The sequence below is a fragment of the Lactuca serriola genome, chromosome 1 (genome assembly GCF_051521515.1).
Source record: "Lactuca serriola cultivar US96UC23 chromosome 1, Lser_US96UC23_V15, whole genome shotgun sequence".
Lineage (NCBI taxonomy): Eukaryota > Viridiplantae > Streptophyta > Magnoliopsida > Asterales > Asteraceae > Lactuca > Lactuca serriola.
In genome coordinates, this window is record NC_136408.1 from 161,930,040 (window position 1) to 161,947,991 (window position 17,952).

A 17,952-nucleotide genomic window follows, 5' to 3' on the forward strand; every position below is an offset into this window, starting at 1 on the left:
CCTAGTAGTATAAATTAGGTCAAAAATCATGCATAAACTAGGATCCAACTAAGGTCTAGGACTAATATACTTGATACTTACAATTCTAGTAAGTTGCTTAGCTACAATAGGAAATGCCAATACTATAATTAGAATAAAGCTTCAAGCTTTGTTATAATTGAAATAGGGTATAAAACCCTAAAAATAAATTAAAACATTCTAATTATACTTCAACATGTTGTGAATGTCAAACAATATTCCAAAAACCCTAAAGAGCCAAAAATCCAAAGTTATAAATTATAAAGCTTAAAAACTTTATAAAATTTGGCTATAAACTTCCTAATATCAAATTGTTATTAATGAAATTAAGAATTATAGTCAATGAAATAGAAACTAAATTACCAAGTATTAATCATAATTCATTTGTTGAAAACAAGATTTTAAATAAATCCAAATTTGCTTAATAATCACTTTTATAAAAATTAGATTTTTATAAAAATTAAGGAGGGATTTTTATAAAATTTGAATTGAGGAGAGAGAAGGCCCTAATCCACTCAAAAATCTGGCCATTCTCCCCTCCCCATGCCCTCTCTCTTCCCTAAACTCAATCATTAAGTCAAAACCCTCACTCCACCTCTTCTTTCTCCACTCTCTTACACTCCACTCTTCACACACTTCACTCTCTTCTTCCCTTTCTCTAAACCCACGAAAATCCTCTCATTCCTCTGCAAAATTTCGAGATTGTGAAGCCCTTGAAGTGTTCTTACTTCCCTCAAGATCATAACAAAGGTAAACAACATCATCTTCTTCCATAGTTACATGATTTTACTTCTTTTCTTTCTTAGTTTTCTCTTCTTTTCGGATTCTATGCCATTCCATGGCTAGAAATCTGTATAATTTTCCCTTGTGGTTAGAGATGGTGAAAATTCGGGATCAAACCCATGCAAGGAGTGAAAAAGATGCACATATGATCATGTGACATCAAAACCTAATATTTCATGTTCTTCTCCATTTCTTTTGTGTTCATGCATGACCAAAAGCATTTAAACCATTTCTAGTACATCTTGGATGCTCATTAATTCCATGCATGTGTTAGAAATCGGGCCTTACCAAGGACATGCATGATGTTCTTGTTGAAATACCCTAATAATGCACACAAGCAAACATGCAATCTGCCAGATTACATTGTTCGAATTTGAACGGTCATAACTCAGTCATTTCTTAACCAAATCATGATATTCTTTTTGTATTGGTTAGTTCCACGAGTTAAATTTCAAACCCAACTGGTCTTACTGTAAAATATTAAATATCCGAGTTTTGGCAATTTTTATAAAAAGATTGCGCATACAGCTCTTTTTCTGTGATCACTATTTTTGTCTTGCATAATCAATGGCCTTAAACCTAACCATAAATCTGAGGAAAAATACCTTAGAAACTTAACATATCTAGTGAATGATGGTTGAAATTTCGTGGCTTAAAACCTCACTGAATGGGCTACACAAATTCATGAATTTCAGCCACATTTACACTTCATGCATTATTGCATGCAACTTTTCTTAAATTGTTTGGAATCATTACCCTCATTTCTCTTCTGAATACATTTTTTTACATTTTACCTTTTGAAAGCCCTTGCATGCATGAGATAATCTGGGAAATTTCAAGAGCTTTTGTTATTTCTTTGATTTATTAGAGTTATTACTAAAACCAAGGGCATAAATCATATAAAATACTTCCAGAGGTCAATAAATCCTAAATAAATTCATGGATGATACTCATGGGGAATAATGACCCCTCACCAAATTTCAGCAATTTTTGTTACTGTTTAATACGATTTCTAATTTTCTTTTGTTTAGGACATGATAAATTACAAAACCACCTTAGAGGATATGAAAATTTTATCTAACAATTTTCGCATACCTTACCTATGATGAGTGACTCCAGAAAATAATTTCAAGATTTTCCATCATGTCTTACTATTTTTCCCAATTTTTGGTAATTATATTGGTCTAAAAATGGGAGAAATAGTTCTGATTATCCAAAATTCATGAAAATTTACCAGGATATAATATTATACAGTAGGAGGTTACATAAAAATTTTAAATATTTTTATCTACTGTAAACTATTTTCCTCTTATTTTCTAAAATTAATTGCATTAAAATGCACTTAAATACACATAAATACCCAAAACCCGTTTATGCATTATGAAAACCACTTTTGATATTTTTCCCAGGATATTTATACTGTAAATGATGTTACAAAAATTTATGGTGATTTACTCTAATTATTTAATATTATTTCTTTAATTAATGACTATTTAAAGGAATAAAACAAGGAAAAATAGAAATACCCACTGAAAAATATCTTTTATATTTTTCGTAGTCTAGTTATTTTTAATAACAATTAAATAAAAAGTTTGGGTAATTTTGGAAACTGTTTTCTATTTATTTCAATTTTTATTGGAATAAATGCTCATAAATCATAAAATATAATTAAACAGCTTGGAAATCAATTTTTATAGTTTTCCCAGCTTAGTATTGTGTAATAACAGTTAAATAAAAAGTTTGAGAATTTTTATCCCTTGAATACTATTTTTCGTGAATTGATGTTGTTAAAGAGACTTAAAATTTGGAAAATTAATATTCCAAAGTTGTAATTAATCGCACGACTTGTAAAATTACAATATTTCAGAAAAAGTGTAACCAATTGATATGAAATCCAATACTAAAACATAAATTGGCATTTCCCTATATGTAGAGTCTAGTATATTAGCATTAGATTTCGACATGGAAACTCACTAGTGTGTGTGTTTGATGTCGTAGGATCCCGATAGTAAGACGTTGGTGCATCCCGAAGTACCGCTTGTGCCTACACGAAACATCGTGAGTATTCACCAATCCCCTATTTTCGGTTTTTCAATGTTTTGGGGTGGAAAAGCATGTCCTAAACTTTTTATGTTCGTTGTATTTATTTGACTCGTATAAACTTGGTTGCTATATTTTTCACATCGCGAGTATTCACCAATCCCCTATTTTCGGTTTTTCAATGTTTTGGGGTGGAAAAGCATGTCCTAAACTTTTTATGTTCGTTGTATTTATTTGACTCGTATAAACTTGGTTGTTATATTTTTCACATCGTGAGTATTCACCAATCCCCTATTTTCGGTTTTTCAATGTTTTGGGGTGGAAAAGCATGTCCTAAACTTTTTATGTTCGTTGTATTTATTTGACTCGTATAAACTTGGTTGCTATATTTTTCACATCGTGAGTATTCACGCACTCCCTTATTTTCAGTTTTTATGTTTTGGGGTGGAAAAGCATGTCCAGAAAAACTATTATTTGCATGTTGTATTTAAATTGATTTGTATCAAACACGATTGCTATTGTATTGCTATGTATCTCTATGTATGTCTATGCAACACGGAACATGAGAACTTATCGTACTAAGGCCCTTCCCTTATCTCTAACCATTAACTCTTTGAGCCAATGGTCATTATGGATAACGCTATTAGGAATTGACAACTCCTCACTCGCCCGAATCGCTGGAGTGCATGATACCATATTCATCTATGGAACGATAAGCATAGATCTCGATAGGGCTTCAGTCATAGGTTTGGTTGAGACTCATTGTTTGCTCATACACATACAAACGCGTTTCTCGTTATAGCAATAAACTTGTATTCCTTAATAGCAATCAACTTTGTTTTATCATTAAAGCAATGTACTTGTATTTACGAAAAGCCTTGTTGTACGCTCGATTTTATAAACTTGTGAACTCACCAACTATTTTCATAGTTGACGCTCGTTTTACATGCTTTTTCAGGAAATCATTAGTAAGTGAATGTAAAGATTCATCATCATAGAGCATGCTGCATTGTGTTGAAGCTATTATGAAGTTATATTTTGATTAATGTTGTTTTGGAAAACCTTGTACTTTGTTTCTTTTAAGCTATGGGTTGTAAACTTTTAAATACTGCTATGGTGATGTATCTTTATCTTTTGCAATGAAACCGTTATCGCTGTCATACCTTGCGTTTCCGCTTTAGCGGGGTGTGACAACAGCCTTAGTCTACTTGTCGGTACCTTTATGTTCCTGTCTATGTCTGATCGATCGTCGATATTGCGGTCCACTTAAACACGAAAAATTTGTGATAGTTTTGGACAAACTAAGAATGACAAGACATTTTTATTCTATATTCTTAGATAGATTTCCTAGGGACCATTTAGCTGACGATGACGAGGGATATTGTTGTCCAACTAAATTGAGCAGCGAGATCTACAGACGATCTGTATGTGTTTAATTTTAATTGTATCAGAACATGTTTCCCGCTTCCTGATATGCTCCAGTAATCAAGAATTTCCAAAATGAATATGCTATACACCCAGGTCGGATCTCTTCCAATAACGCAGAGGATGATACATATGACTAACTGAAGTTTCAGAGGGATTGAAAAAAAGAATAATGCATATACTGTGTACCAGGTCGGATTTTGAGTCAGGTGGAGGAGACAGTATATGGCTAACAGATAGAAAGAATTGCATAGAAAGAAGATGCAGAGAGATAGAATTGCATATGTTATAGTCCTGGTCGGATCTCTTGATCACGTAGAGGAGGCAACATAATTTATCGGAATTCCCCAGTCACCCCATCAATACCAGAATAACCTTCTACATACATAATTTATCGGAATTCCCCAATCACCCCATCAATACAGGAATTAAGGACAAAATTCACACATCGAGGAAAAGTGAATCCACAGTTCTAGATACGGGTTCTTTTAGTGTGACCACTAGATTCCCATGTATATCTCCCTGCTCAACCTATCTGAGCATCGTATTGTCAGGATAAACGGATCTAACTAGTTCAATATTTGTCAAGTCCTTGAATTCCTTAAGTTCAAATTTTCCTAGTCAAGTTCATTTAGAATCTTTCGTGCCTACCGACGCATTGAGCACAGAGTGTAGACAATTCAATTTTGGTACGTTACGCAGATTCAGATTGCCTGTTATCACCTGATAATATCACTTCCCAACTCATCACCTGCAATCACGACTATCAGCAACATCTTTTTGATTTTTTTATTTTTATTTTTTTTTAGATTTTTGAATTTTTAATTTTCTGTTTGGTTTTTATGTTTATTTCTCCCCCTAAATTTGTGCATGGGTGAGAATGAAATCACTAAAATGCGCAAATTTTAAACTAAACTAACCAAAAATAAAATGAAATAGAAGGTATGAATTAAAAATAAAAATAAAGATTAAAAAAACTTAAACTAAGTAAAGAATAAAATTAAAATAAAATTAATCCTCAAAACGTATCAGCTTCAAATATCCCAGAGGCACATCGAATCGAGCTTTGTTAAAAGGGGGGGGGGGGTGATAATTCCACTGTTCTTTTCTATTCATCCATGGATTTTATGAACAATTGACAATGACGCCCCTTCTTTATATTTAGAGCGTAATTATGGTCTATATTTATGCACTATATCTATTTTAATTCTTTTGCAATAATTCAATTAGTTAACCATTTATCCCACCAGATCTGCCACCACCATTTGATACCCTTTCCTTCACATTTCGTCTTTACCCACGTTGGAGACCTGCAACCCAGGTGCATCTTCTTACTCCTTGCCTCCTTCATCTTTTGTGGTCCTCAAAAAAACTCCCCTTTATCCCAATAAAAACTATAAGTATCGTTGGAACTTCTACAAAAACACTCATCTCCGGTTGATTCCATTCGGGGATGAAGCTCTCTCCAAAAGGCCCTCCCACCACCGACCATCTGCCGGCATCAAGAAACCCTCCCATTCCGGCTGACACAAGCACTAGATCGGAAGCCTTACTCGGCCGATAGAAAGAACTGGATCGGAACTCTTTTGCAAATCAAATCTTGAAACCTTTAAACCCTATGGACCAACAAATCATATTTCGAAAGGTGGTTGTCGATTTTGCAGGTGGCGGCAGAGGGAGCGGTTTTCGGCGACGGCTTGGATGTGAGTTTAAGGTCTCTGACTGGGGCCTACGAAAGATGAGGAGAAGGTATCCAGTGTGGGGGAAGAGTAGCGAAGATTAAAAAAAAGTGGGTCAAATTTACTATTTTATTTATTACAAAAGGATTAAACATGATATTAAATACTAATATCTATCATAATTACACTTAAATAATAATAAAGGGCACATTCATCTATTCTTTATATAATTCGTGGATGAATCAAAATTGCCAGTGGATATATCACTTCCCTTGTTAAAAGGCTTGGTGAACAGATCTGCCACATTATTAGCAGTGGGAACCTATTCTAGCCGGATAAGTGAATGTTCATAATAGTCTCTGATAAAATGAATTTTGATATCAATGTGCTTGGTTTTTGAGTGTTGGATCGGATTTTTAGTAATTTGAATCACGCTTCATTATGACAGTAGATAGGGGTTTCTAGATAATACAAACCATAATCCAACAACTGATGTTGGATCCGGATAACTTGAGAGCAACATGCAAATGCAGCAATGTATTTCGCTTCAGTTGTTGAAGTTGAGACAGTGTGTTGCTTCTTGCACTGCCAAGATACCAGCCGATCTCCAAGATATTGATACCCTCCTGAATTAGATTTCCAGTCAAGCTCATAGCCGCCATAATTACTGTCAGCAAGAGCATATAAATCAAATTCAAAATTTTTTGGATACCAAAGACCCAATTTTGGGCTACCTTTAATATACCGAAAAATTCTTTTGACAGCAATAAGATGTGAAAGTTTAGGATTAGCGTGATAATGTGCACATTGACAAACTGGAAACATGATGTGTGGTCGGCTTGTAGTAAGATACATCAACAATCCGATCATCGATCTGTGGTGTTTCTGATCTACGGATTCGCCATCAGTATATGGAGTCAGAAGACGTCCTTCAGTCATCGGCATCGATTCAGGTTTAGCGTCTTGAAACCCGAACTTCTCAAGAATATCATACACATACTTGGCTTGATGTAGCAGGATTCCGGTTGAATTTTGTGTGACCTGAAGCCCCAAAAACATGGTCATTTGTCCCAACGAACTCATCTCGAACCGCTTTTTCATAACACCTTAAAACTCCTTGCATAGCTGCGGACTGGTAGACCCAAAGATAATCTCGTCAACGTAAATTTGAACCAAAATCTGATCATTATCGACATGCTTGATAAACAAGGTTTGATCGACAGGGCCACGAGAGTACCCATGCTCGAGTAAGTGCTTTGTAAGAGTCGCATACCACGATCGAGGAGCTTGATGTAACCCATACAATGCCTTATCCAACTTATAGATATGATTAGGAAACTTTGAGTTAACAAACCCATGGGGCTGATCATCATAGATTTCTTCCTTCACCTCGTCGTACAAAAAGGCTATCTTGACGTCCATTTGATAAACCGTGAAGTTCATATAAGAGGTATATGCATGGAAGGTATGAATAGCCTCCAAGTGAGCTACTGGAGCATAAACCTCAGTGTAATCAAGACTCTCGACTTCTCAAAACCCGTGAACCACCAATCTAGCTTTATTTCGCACTATAACCCCTGAATCATCCTGCTTGTTTCAATAAACCCAACGTGTATCAAGAGACTTTTTGCCCTTTGGTAATTCAACCAATTTCCAAACCCCGAGTTTTTCAAATTGATTCAACTCTTCATGCATAGCATCTACCCAGCTGGGCTCATTCAGAGCGATTTCAATATTCTTGGGCTCTATTTAAGAGATAAAGCAAGAGTAGAGGCATGTAACAACATCTCCACTCTGAGTTCTGGTTTTAACGTCATCGCCCAACTGACCAATGATGTTCTTGATCAGATGATCACGTTGAATTCTTGAGGTTATCTCCTGGCTGATATTATTAAGCGAGACGGCAAGATTGTGAATGTTGACACCTCCTACATTTGCTGATTGTCCCACATCGGATGACTCTGCTACAAACTCATTAGAAATTTCTTCAAGAAAGAGTAGTTCCATAAAAGTTGAAGTTATAGTGGAAGCATCTCTAGACATGGACTTTCTTTCAATGGGAGTGAGTGGTATAGCCTCAGCATCAGGAGCATCATTCTTAGCTGGAGATTTTGGACTATCAGGTGGTACAGATGACTCCCCCTCAGGCAAAGCAGAGGACTCCCCCTCAGATGGCGAAGTGGATACCGTTCGGGGTCTGTAGGCAATTTCTTTGTCTTCGTCTTCAGAAACATTCTTCGAACCAGAGGAAGACCCAGATAAGCTATCCGAAGACACATTTATGGACTTGAAAAGTGAAGTGTAGTCAAATAACAAATTCGGACCCACTCGAGCATCCATTTCATTCTCCTCTAACCACCGCACGTCATAGGATTCCACAATCTGCTTCGTCTTCTTATTGTAGACCCTATATGCGGTGCATGCAATGTACCCTACAAAGCAACAATCATCAGCTTTGGCATCAAACTTTGGGTTTGACTCTAGGTGAAGAAGGGTGCAAGGGCAGCCAAATACACAGAAATGACTGACTGATGGCTTGTGACCATATAGAATCTCATATGGAGTCTTCATCTGAGCTTTGTTGATCAACACAAGATTCTGAACATAGCAAGCAGTGTTAATCGCCTCGGCCCAAAAGAAAAGTGGTAAATTGGAGTCACACAGCATTGTCCTTTCAGCATCTTTTAAGGTTCTATTTCTCCTTTCTACAACACCGTTTTGTTGTGGTGTGTGAGCGGAGCTGTATTGATGCATAATCCCCTTTTCTACGCAAAAGTGATCAAGAATAGAGTTCTTGAACTCTCTTCCGTTGTCGGTATGAAGCGCCTTCACCCGATTGTTGGTTTGGTTCTTATTTAGCACTATGGACTTCTTTATCAGTTATGCAACCCCAGCTTTGTTGGATAAGAAAAAGACCCACGTAAAACGAGAGAAATCATCAATCACAACCAGACAGTATGAACTTCTATTGATGCTAATGACGTTGACTGGACTGAAGAAGTCAATATGTAATAATTGGAGCAGATGACTGATTGAGTTAACCTGTTTTGGCAGGTGTGGTTTTCTGTGATGTTTACCTTGGGCACATGACACACATTTTTCAAACGTTATGAAGTCTTTGATAGGTACACCATGAACCATCTCATTCTTTGCAAGACAATTTAGGCTTTTGGCTTTAGCATGACCGAGTCTTCGGTGCCACAACATTGCATTTTGTTCTGAGATCTTTGAAAAGAGGCACGTAACTTGTTCTGGAAGATTGCTATACTTATCTATAATGTAGGCATTCCCATCCCTTTTAGATTTTACAAGAATCTACTCTTCTAGGATGAGAAAGCGTGGCTTGAGAATCACACATTCCTTGTCATTGAAATGTGTAGAATAGCCTTTGTCGCATATCTAAGACACACTCTACAAACTATGCTTTAATTCGGGAGCAAAGTTGACATTCTCGAAACTTAACACTCCATTTGTAACGTTTCCTCTCTGAGTCATCTTGCCACCTTCTCCACCCGCATAGGAAACATATCCCCCATTAAAAGATTGAATGTTTTTGAGTTGGGAGATATCTCCTGTCATATGCCGGGAGCAGCCGCTGTAGATGAACCAAGGTCTGACGACATTCCCCCGCAACTATCCCTGCAAAATGTGCGGGTTCATTTAGATTTGGGAACTCAGGTCATCACTTTCCTGGATTGTCCCGTTGCCTTTTCAGATTTATCATTATTTACTAATTTTTAGAGGATACAGATGATGGACTGCAACTTATTTTGGGTAGCCATTGATTATTAGGTTTTTTAACAGTCACCGATGGTTTTGAAACATGATTTTTATCAGTTTGCTTTGGGCATCTGGGTTTTCTACCATAAATGGTTGAAGACCCACAGCTGCTCCTTAACGAAACCGATCTTGGCTGAGCCATGTTCGGTTTTGGCAAACTGTTCGAGACTTTGTTATAGAAGACCTTTTTATTATTTTTAAAACTCCCCATTTTCTACTACGATCATCCTTCCAGTCATCATTCTGAGAACGAGTTTTAGAGGACTTTCTAGTTAAAGACCTTCCTCTAAATTCGTTCTCTCCACTTGGTGACATATAATGTACAAACATTACATTTGGACAATTCCTAGCTATATGACCACCAATATCACAATTGAAAAAAATCGTTTGTTATTGTTAAGACCTATACTGCTCTTTTCAGATTTGTTTTCCATACCATCACCCTTGCTATTCTCACATGAACATGAACAAGAATTAGGTTATGAGAAAAGTGAGGGTGTATCAGATGGAGAAACTTGTGAAACTAGTGGTTTTTTATTAGTATCATCACAAACATTAGAATTCCCAACCACATCATCAAGCGCTTTAAAAACATGTAAACCAGTATCAGAAGGTTCAGAAAAATCACAAAAAACATTATCACTTTCAACATCAGAAAAATTAAAGTCTTTATTTAAAACTAAAACTTCAGGTTCAGACTCAGTTTTATTTTCAGAAATAGATCCTTCAACTTCATGCTTTGACTAATTTAAGGATTGATCTGCAGGAGAATTAGAAATGTTAGTACTTTCAACATTAATAAATCCTCCCAAAACAAAACCAGACGACTTGCCATAAACGATGAATGGTTCATTGGCAATCTCCTCCTAGGACAAAGGTTGAAGCTGATATGAATGGTTGAAAGGAGGAGGCACTTTATCATACCCTAGACCCTTAGACTAATTATCTTTAATTGCATGTAGTGGTCTATCATGTTGGCAACTACTTCACTTGATACATCAAATTTTCTAAAATCGAAATCAGCAGTCTCAAATTTGCTCTTTAATGTATCAAGTTTAGTAATTAATTCAGTGTTTTGTCTCTTTATGTAGTCATAATTCTCACATTTATTACTGTAGTCTTCCTGGACTCTTCTAAAGTCCTTTATTTTAGTTTCTAATTGGGCCTTAAGGGGTTTTTGTCCTTTTTCTCAGTTGATAGCCCTCATATCTAAGGTCCTTTACTTCTCTACGTAATGTTTCTATTTCTTCATGAAGAATTTTAACATAATCAATACATGCTTGAGAGCATGTAGGCAAACTTACCTCTTTTTTCTTTGGCTCAGAAGTAGAAGATACCATCAATGCAAAAAAGAGGCAAACTTACCTCTTTTTTCTTCCCAAACTTACCTTTTTTTCTTGGGCTAGGTGAGCATTTTTAGGTTTTGAAATATTTAAGGTCTGCATCTGGTCCTTCCAGTCAAATGACTAAGCAACCATAGCCTTCTTGTTGTTGACCTGAGCACCTCCCTGATTGTTTCCCATCGCCACCATTGTCATGTCGTTGTTTAATCTTCGATCTGGCATTGGGCACTCACGAATAAAATGACCTGGCTCATGACAATTGAAACAATGTAGCTTTCCCTTGTTGAACCCTACCTTCTTATTGGCACTCATACCCAGTTGTTCTTCCCGGTCTTCTTAGCAAACTGCTTCGCGCTAAAAACTGCCATTTTATGTCCATTTCTTCTGCGTCTTCTGGATGTATATGATCCAGATTAGCAAACAAAAATTTTGGTGGAAGGTCTCTAGCTACAAGAGCATTGTAGCAGTTAACAAGTCCAGTGGCGAGAGGAAGATTTTCATCACACTCCATAGCACTTGAGCAAGAAGCCCCATTTGAAGAAGAAGCAACTTGAGAGGCAGCAAATGATTGGTTCTGAGGAAGAGGCATGGATGATGCAGTAGGAAGTGAAGTAGCTAATGAAGTGGAAAAGGATTGATAATTAACTTGCTAAACAACATAAGGTTGACCTGTAGAGGGAAAAGTGAGAGACGAAAGAGCATTGTTAGATGGAATTCCAACGTTTGCAGTTGAGTACGAATTCACATGGGTTATCTCCCGCTGTTTATCATCAATATCACACGCCTTGATGATTGCCATCACTTCAACAAGAGTAAGGTGATTTAGGTCTTTGGTCTTCTTGATAACGGCTACATTCATGTCCCATGAATTTGGAAGCGCATTTAGTAGCTTCTTGTTTATTTCAGACTTTGTCAAGAAGATTCCAGCTATGCTCATCTCAATCGTGAGAGTTGTGAATTTTTGAAGCTGTGCCTCCAAGGTCTCACTAGGTATGTAATTGAACATATTGAACTTTTGGCGCAACATGTCCTGGAGACACTCCTTCACATCTTCATTCCCTTCGACTACCTTAATTAGGCCTTCCCATAAAGCCTTTGCTGAAGTATACTTCCTAAAACCTTGAGCTATGTCCCGAGACAGGGCCATGGTTAGAGTGGCCAGAGCCCGTTCTTGCTCCTTAACCTTCGCAAAATCTTCATCAGTGTAATTCTCAATCGCTTTGTCAACCAATTGCCCTGCAATAGTTGTGATTATTCTGACGGGATTCTTGACGATGCTTCTCCAAATGACCTAGCTAGAGTCTATATATAATGGACATGGGCTCCTTAACCTTCTCAAAATCTTCATCAGTGTACAACTTTTTTATATCTACCGTAAACTCTATGGCATCAACAACCATCAAATGACCAAGCTAGAGTCTATATATAGTGGACTTGGGCTGCCTTTGGGTTTACGGCCGTAAACAGGCTTATAGCCGTAAACTCTTGCCATGGCCGTAAACTACAAATCAACTACTAAAACTGCATATTGACCCAAAAGAACCTATTACAAACGAAAGCCTAGACCAAACCATTAACTGGACCCTTCAGTATATGATTTCTTAATATATTATAAGTTATAATATATTAATATGAAATCATATGTTTTGATTAGTATTGATAAAGAATTAATTTGGAATTAATTTAGTGTTCAAAAGAGATTAATTTAATCTATGGGGACTAATTCTGTTAATTAGTTATATTTATATGTGTTGGGCTTATGATCCATGTTGGACCAAGTTTATGTATGGATACATAAAGAGTTGGGCCACATGAGCCATCGATCATTAAACCCATGGGTATGGATTTGGTTTATGGGTTATACCCATGACTCTTGGATTCCTCACACATATAAATAGATGCTTCTAGCCTAAAAATTAGGATTTACTCTAGTCTTAGAGTTCATGGAGTTTTTGGTGCATGGGGATTCTCTCTCAAGTTCATTCTTTGTCCATGATGTGTTGTGATTCCATTTGATTCTTCCAAACTATTGGGGCTAAGCTCTTCAGGCTAGATACTTCAAGAGTTCAAGCTCCACAATAAGGTATGTTATCCTAGCTAGGTTCTTGTGTTGTATATGACAATTCTATGCTAGTTATAAGTAATACCTTGGAAAGCTCATATTTGCATGTATAATAGAGAAAACTTAGATTCAAGGTATTTAGGGTTGCATGAACACCTTAGGAGTGTTAGAATGCTCAAAACCCAACAATGGTATTGTAACATCTGGATTCCCAGGTATATTATTTTATTCATTTATTTTGGAATTTGTGGAGGAACTCGGCGAGTTGGTGCCAAGACTTGCCGAGTAGGGTCGCGGATGTTCATCCGGGTTCATGTCCAGACTCGGCGAGTCCATGGGTGGACTCGGCGATTCCACGTTGTTTAATGAAGCCCTAATTTCCAGGGGTTGGGACCTATTTAAAGGTCCTTATGGCCATCAATAGCGGCTACCATACCCCAGAGAGAGACCTAGATCGTTTGTGAGGTAAAGAGTGTCCATTGTTGATCTTTTGTTGGTGTAAATTGAAGGAGAAGGTGATCAAGGCAAGAGAAGGCTGAAGGAAGTGCAAATCTAGTGATTTTAGAGTTCAAGGGCTTCATATTGAGGTATTCCTTCGGACTTTCTCCAGTTTTGGGTGGTTATTCATAGATTTAGGGTTTTCAAACCCTTTGGAAGATGATTTTGTAGAGTATTTGGTCCCTTCTCGAGTTTGTGCCATGGATCTGGACTCAAAGAGGTCCAAAGACCTTAACCCTTGAAGCTTTATGAGTCATTTCGGGGTTAATGGACTTAGGTTGCCATTTTTGGGGCTAAATCACCATTTGATGCCATTTTGTTGATATATAAGCATCAAGATTCGAACTTTAAGTGACATTCATGCTTGGGAAGATCAAATCTATGGTTTAGGGGCACAGATCTGACCTCAGGAGGTCAATAGAGTTTGTGCAGGGCATGGACTCGCCGAGTTGTTCTTGAGACTTGGCGAGTAGGGTTAGGGTTTCACGTAAATCACTCAGTGAGTAGACTTGCTTAGGTGGGGGATAACTCAGTGAGTTAGAAGGGGATTAGAGGACTAGAGTTCAAGGCGGTACTCGCCGAGTTGTTCTTGAGACTCGGCGAATTGAGTCGGGGTGGCCCCGCGATTCATGCCAGGTGTGACTCGTCGAGCATAGGGAGGGACTCGACATACCAAGCGGGACAAAGATTTAGTGGACATGTGTGTACTCGCCGAGTCGCCAAAGTGCACTCGACGAGTTGGGTCAAAGTTTAACCGTTGACTTTTGTTGACATTTAGGGTTTGGTTAACAATGGATTCTTTGAGTCTACAGAGGGGTAAAATAGTATTTTACCCTTCTAAGGGTGCCAATAGAGGGTTGAGCCTAGTCTCGAGAGTTATATTTATGAGAGTCTTTACTTTATGTGAATAGGCGGAGGCTAGGCAATATTTCTATCGAGTCATAGATTTACCGAGACGTCTGAGGTGAGTCTTCTCACTATACTTTACCTAGTGTGGTAACAAAGTTATGTGACAGAGTATTTTAGAGTTATATGCCAGTGTAATTGCATGTTATTTATGAGTTGTGATTTATTGTGATATGTGATATGCATGATTCAGAGTTACAGAGTAAGGACCTTCGGGTCCATAGAGTTAGGGCCAGAGGGCCCACAGAGAGTTGGGATGGAGGGCCCCACTGAGACACATTGACCAGAGGGTCGACAGAGTTATAGCCTCGAGTGGCTATTATGTGTTAGAGTGGTATTTTGGGGAACTCACTAAGCATTTATGCTTACAGTGTTATGTGTTATGTGTTTCAGGTACCAGTGAAGATCGCGGGAAGGCGCCGGCATGATTCGTACACACGCACATTGGAGTTTATATATTTTGATCTTGGGGTTTTGTATTGATACAATGTTAATACAATGTTTTTATTTATGAATGCAAATGATATTTCATGGTTTTTTAAAAGTGAAAAATTGTTCAAATTTTTTACGGTGTTACAGGTATCAGAGCCTAGGCTTGTTTTCACTTATACTTATTGCAAACTGCTTAAAATTTGAAGTTTTGTGTTATCTGGATAGGGGACTCGACAAGTCTAAGGCAAAACTCATCCAACTCACCGAGTTGGTTCCTGCACTCGACGAGTTAGACCCCCAAACATCATATCTTCAAGTTTTGGTGCTGGAATTGGTCTAGAATCATTACCTTTAACTGTTTTTGACTTATAAAACCTGTTTTTTAATGTGGTAATTATTATGTTAAACCAATTTCAATGGTATAATCAAAGTTTCAAGTTTATATATGTTTATGTAATTCTTGAAAATTGTTGATTATGAATATTAACGCTTGTGAGTTTTTGTTAGATCATTGGAATTATGTGCAAATTCTTTTGTTTGTGGAATTCTTGATCCTGATGAAATTGTATGCACTCCATAACTTGTCCTCAAGTTATGGATTGCCAAAAGTTTTTTGTTACCTTGTTTATGAGTTGATTTAGATTAATAAAAAAAAATGATGTGTTATTTTTTTTCAATCCATATTGATCTAAAAGAAGTTCATAAAATGTGTTTTTGTAACCTGTCCTCAAGTTATATGAAATGTCATATTTATGAATCTTAAATCATAAAAGTGCCATAGGTTACACAAAATGAAGAGTCTTTTCCATTAAATTGTTTTATGACTCCATAACTTGTCCTCAAGTTATTGATGTTTAAGAGTCACTTCTTTAAAAGTGTTAATAAAGAATAAGGAGTCACATAAAATGACCAGTCTTCAGTTTAATGTACATTAAACTCATAAGTTATGAATATGAAAGGTCTTGAATAGTTTCAAAACATGCCATCATGTTTTGGAATTTTTAAAGTCTTACACTCTAATAATTTAATTCCAAATTAAAACCTTAGAATTTTAAGAGTTTAAAATTCATACCTTATACTTCTATAATGTTAAGAGTTTAATTATTATATATATGTATAAGAATAAGTCAGTCTTACCATTAGTAGGCCTCATTCACGAAGCCGGTCTATATGGGGGGTATAAGGTTACTGTCTATAAAATGGCGGTTTAATGGGTGTCCACTCTCACCCACCGCTTCCTTAACTTGTGGAGGGTCGTTAGCCGAACGGGTAGGATAGGACTATAATTCCCCCTTCATTAAAAGTATAACGATAAATACTAAGTAACTAAACACTTATAAATTCCCAATCATAGTTACTTAGGAAAATGTGAAAAGGTGCTAACCCATGAAATTACACTTTGCACCTTTGTTAAGTCGTTAGTGGAGCGTGTGTGGTTAACCGACACACTAACATGGGACTGAGAATGTGTGACAAAGGGTGACTTAAGTTTTATCATAGATCGGTGGAGCATGTGTGGTTAACCGGCACACCGATTAGGTGATAAAATTAAGGGTACCAAGTCAATTTGCATGGTTATCCTCACCTTGTTTGTGATCCTCGGCATCCCAGTCACAAACTTGAGAGGGCACAATCGAGATTCAAACATGCCATTGAAAGTTCAATGTATCTCAAAAGATCTAGAAATTTCAAATCCAATTAAAAAATAATTAAATTTCGTTTTTCATGGTGGAAATTGGAAAATCGTCATTTACCTATCTTCAAATATTTTATAACTTGGATTACGGCATCCCTCTTCCAAGGTATAAAATAGTTTGTTGGGTCCTAGCCTTAATATTTCATATCTGGAATTATATTAAGGACATTAAATCAACTAAAATTGAATTTCTCCCACTATAGATGTCTAGCTAAGACAACTATGGTCTTCCCAAATCTTTAGGAACAAGCTATCCTATTGAAGATGATATCCCACAAGGCAATCAAGGTGAAAGATTAATCCCTTTGTTATGTATTAATGGGACTGGAAATCAGGCTTCACTTCCTCCACCTCCTCCAACTATTCTCCATATCGCACAAGATTAAAAACTTGAAAAGTTCAAGGTTACTCAATCCCTATTGGCAAGCCGGGAGAGTCAGATGTCGAAGTCTCGAGGTAGCTTGCTGTTGACTTGGTTCTTGTCATACCCCAAAACCAAGAACGGCGGAAACGTTCCGGGGTGGACGACGTCATGTACAGTATCAGAATAGTGTAAAATAGTAAACAAGCAACAACATCATCCATTGCATTATAAGTAAAGTTTTCATACATGTGTTCTTTCAGTGTAATAACACACCAAAAATATATAATCAAAATAAAAGACAAGACTTGTCTGTGCTCCGTGTTCTCAAAACCTGGTCATCGTGCCTATCTACTGGTGACCTAATAGTACAAGTTATTTTAAAAGAGAGAATCAACTTAAAGCTGGTGAATTCATAAGTATTTAAGTGTCACTGACTTGTTTTGGAAAACTGTTATGAATGTCTTGTAAATCTTTAAATGAAAAAATTGAGATAAGTTTGAAAACCCTAGAAAATCCCTTATTTCCTACTAGTATAAGATGCAGTCTTCTACCAAGACCCGAATGTTTTACTATGAAAATGATAGTTTTTCCTTCCTTTTGAATATTACAAACAGTACTTAGTCTAACTCATCGTTTATGTGAATGTATAGGATAACGATTTTTGGAAAACTGACTTGTTTTTGGAAAACTGTTAGGATAACGATTTTTAACGGTAAGCTTGTTGAGTTCTCTATAGTCGATGCACATGTGAAACGATCCGTCTTTCTTCTTGACGAACAAGACCGGTGCCCCCCAAGGTGAGAAGCTTGGTCTAATGAATCCCTTCTTGAGAAGTTCGTTAAGTTGACTGGAAAGTTCTTGCATCTCGGCCGGTGCCAGACGATATGGAGATTTGGCTACGAGGGTAGCTCCTGGCACTAAGTCGA